We start from the raw sequence: 4,026 nt of genomic DNA on the forward strand, positions 1-4,026 counted from the left end.
TCCTTTCTTCTTTATTTTTTAGCTACTAACTTTAAAGTTCCAAACTTTAAAGATTCTTTTCTTTTTTCTTTTTGCTTCTGTACCGTTTTTAATGACTTAGCTCACTTGGATATTTGACCTTCCTTTTACTATTTTTATAGGTTCATGCCACACATTCTTGGTTATGTTCCCTTCTTTCCATGAGGTTTATTCCTGGACTCCTAGACTCTCTTTTGGCCTTTTACTATGTGATTTATTCGGAGATCTCCTTGTAAAGCCACAGTGGAAGTAAAGGTTTCAGGGACAAAATGACTTCTCAGGCATTTTACTGGGAGCTTCTCCAGTTTCTTTTTCTACTGGGCAAATACCTCTTATGCAAATACCTGGTCTCCTGCAGAAGCTCCTCTGAAAGACATGAAGGTCAGGGTCACAGCTGCAGTCTGTACACAAGCAGCAGGTGCCTGAGGACCAGCTACACAGAAAAAGGTGACTGAGTCTTGAATCTGCATGACTGTGATGTGAAGGGAGCTATGTTCATCTTGAGTATTGAGTGTTGCTATAAATCTTCCTTCGGTCTTCATAGCCCCATTTGACAGCAATACAGACAGAAACTCTGGGCTTTTGCCCCATCCTGCTTACTACAAAACGTAAATGGAAACTCTGCTGGAGCAATTGCAAGAGATTGTCACATGCTTTCCTTCTTGGATGTTCATGAACAGAGGACCCCATTTCACCTGAACTTGGCTGCTCGCCCCCGTTCAGAAAGACAATGACAAATGCAGTAGATTATGTCAATGAACAAACTTCATTTTTTCTTTCCAATATCTCCAAAGAACCCACATACAGTCTGTCTCTCTGCCTCAGTGTTTTGAGAGAATGACCCCTGGAATTCGAGCTGAAGCCATCAGATCACTAATGAGCACCCCAGGACTTTTTCCATTCTTGCTCTCTCCTGGGCTCACTGAATATAGATCTCTAGGTACAGAGATAGATCAGGATTCCTGAGCCATAGGAAAATGTGTTTTCTGGATATTTCTGCCTCTTCTGTTCCATTATACAGAGAAATTTTTCAGTCAGGTTCACAGCCAGTCACTGTTACCTAATAAATGAGAAATGATTATTTGCCTCCCCATTCACTGATTCAAAGCCATTATTTTCAGGGGGGGGGGGGAAATTGTGAAAACAGAAACATTGCCTCCTTCTGGAAAGATAGACTAAAAAAATACATCTGCATTGCAACAACTTGGATTGGTTTTTAAATATGTAAGCAAATAGTGAGCAATAGAGTATGGAGCAGGCTTACAGAACCAAAATTTAAGTGCTGAATGTAAAGTTATTATAATGTACATGTTCAAATTCAGCTTCTGACAATTATTAGCTGTTCAACTATGGGTGAGTCATTTAACTTCTCTCAGGTTCAGTTTTCTAATGTTTAAAACAAAGGTTATAAATGTTATAGATTCAGAGAGTTGTTGTGAGGCCCAAAAGAAATAATGCATGTAAACACTTTGAAAAGCCTAAAGAGACATTTTTGTTGCTGTTGTTCAATTATGTTGGACTCTTTGTGACTCCATTTACGGTTTTCTTGGCAAAGATACTGGAATAGTTTGCCATTTCCTTCTCCAGCTCATTTTTTCAGGTAGGAAACTGAGGCAAACAGGGTAAGTGACCTGCCAAGGGTTATACAGTTAGTAAGTACCTGATTTAAATTCAGTTCCTCCTGACTCCAGACCCAGTGCTCTATCCACTGTGCCACCTAAATACCATAAAGACCATAGTGATGCCAATTTTTCCTGTTATTCATGAAAGAAAAGGACTATTTTTGGTTTCCATTCCATAGTCTCAGTGCCAAGCATGGTGCCTTATGCACATGTGAAGAATTTATGATTTTTTTCAGCACAAAACCTTCAAGAGTGGAGTCTTCCTCTATCAGTACATTTACAACCCATTTCTAGCTGAATTAACAAGTCTGAGGTACATAGAGATTAAGTGACTTGTCTGGGGTAACAAAGTTAGAAAGTGCCAGAGGCATCATTTGAACCCAGATCTTCCTCAACAAAAATCCCAATCTATGAGACATTCTACTTTTGCATTCTTCTTGATAGAATGTGTTTCCTTGCATTGAAAATATAAAGTCTGCTTTTTTTTTAGCTTCCAGCCCATTGTTCCTAGTTCTACCCCCAGGGCCAAGATAAAGAGAACAAATATAATTCCTCTTGTACGTGAAAGTCCTTCCAGTGCTTGAACGCATCATGTCATATCATATTGTTCCAAAAGTCTTCTCCTAGTTAAATATGGTCCTCAGTCTGTGCATCATCCTGGTCACCTACCTCTGGGCACACTCTGTTTTATCAATATCTGTCTTTTTTGTGTGTGTGATCAGTTTCGTTTAATGACTGGCTCTCCCTGCAGAGGAGGAAGCAGGCCGCTAGGTGGCGGCAGCAGGGGGTGGTCACTTGAAGATCTTGCCCTGATTGAAGGGTTTGCCCACGTGCTGGAAGGCCCCCTCCCAGGAGAAGTACTCTTTGACCATCGTCTGGGCCTCCTCACTGCCGGGATCCAGCTTGCGCCATGTGTGCCTGCCAATCTGGGCTTAGCGGGAAGGCAAGCTCCTGGCCCCGAAAAACCCAGACTCCAGAAATGGCGCTGTCGTTGTTGGTGCCAAAGAGGATGATGCTGGCGAAGGCGTTCTTCCTCAGCTTGTCCAGGCGCTGGAACATACCAGTGATGAGGTTGCAGCTCATGAAGGTCTGGCTGAGTTCCTGGGGGAAGCGATACTCGGCGTACCACAAGGACCAGCCCTCCCGGTCGAAATGCTCCCAGAAGTACGCAGGGCCACCGTCAGCGTGTCTTCGTTGGAGTATTTTCGCTTAAACTCATCCAACACAAAGGTACTCTTGGGCAGCTGAGCAAAGGGATCCTTGGCCTTGGGCTCTGCAGCCAAAGCCTGCTCACACTCGTCCATCTCCTCCGCGGGGCTGGGGGCTGCGGCCGCCTTCTTCTCTTCCTTCCCCTCTGCCTGGGCCTTCTGCTTCTCTTCTCGCTGTCCCTTCTCTTTTCTTGGGACCTCCTTCTTGGGCTGACTCTCGGCCAACTTTTTAGCGTCAAACTGCGCCATCTTCTCACAGAGCTTCACCTCTCCCAAGATCGCCCGGAACTGGGGCTGGTGATTGCAGGTGAGGAACCAGCGGTTGGTGTTGGGAAAGGCTTGCCGGAAGGATGGCTCTAGGACCTGCTTATAGAGCCACAAGAGGGTGCACACGACGGTGATGTCAGCCAGAGTCACGCGCTCCCCCACCAGGAAAGTCCGAGCCTTCAGGTGAGTGTCCAGGAGCCCAAGAACTCGCCTCACCTCCTCTTTGGCGTTCTCTGTGGCCTGTTTGTTGTGGTGCATGATGCCCAGTGTGGGGAACACCCAGGTACTGGCTGGAGGAACAATGTCACTGTCAGCAAAGCTCACCCACTGGATGACCTGGGCAGCTGCCTCTGGAGTCGAGCCCGGAAGCTCATCATTGTTCACGTAGTGTGCGATGGCGTTGCTCTCAAACACACAGAACCCATCATCCCCCTCGAATGCTGGGACTTTGCCAGCAGGAAACTTGCGGAGAAATTCGGGGGTGCGGTTGGTCTGGCCAAAGTGGAAGTGGGGAGGTGCGGACAACATGCGGATCTGGGCCCCGCTGTACTGTGCAGCAATGAGGGCCTTGAAGGCCCGCCAGTTTTCAGGGTATGTGTACAGGGTCCCAGCCGCCATGGTGATTCCACAGAGAAAAGCAATATCTGTCTTAAAATACGGTACTCAGAACTCAACACAACAGTGCAGGAATGGTATGATTAGGACAAACTGCAATGAAAGGATCAAAATTTTCATTCTGGACCTATCCCTCTCCTGAGGCAGCTTAAATTCTCAGTAGCTGGTCCATATTATACTCTCATTGAGCTTACAGTTGTCTAAAATCCCAAATCTTCATAAAATATGTCTTTTCATCTCATGTTCTCCAACCACTTGATTTTTAAAAACCAAGTATTGTCCTTCATATTTATTCA

General features: G+C 45.5%; 1 pseudogene; it reads right to left on the reverse strand.

Annotated features, from left to right (window-relative positions):
• Window positions 1-2,353: 2,353 nt before the first annotated feature.
• LOC122741766 lies at window positions 2,354-3,735 on the reverse strand (annotated as a pseudogene).
• Between the last annotated feature and the right edge of the window lie 291 nt (window positions 3,736-4,026).

Source organism: Dromiciops gliroides, chromosome 2 (genome assembly GCF_019393635.1).
Source record: "Dromiciops gliroides isolate mDroGli1 chromosome 2, mDroGli1.pri, whole genome shotgun sequence".
Classification (NCBI taxonomy): domain Eukaryota; kingdom Metazoa; phylum Chordata; class Mammalia; order Microbiotheria; family Microbiotheriidae; genus Dromiciops; species Dromiciops gliroides.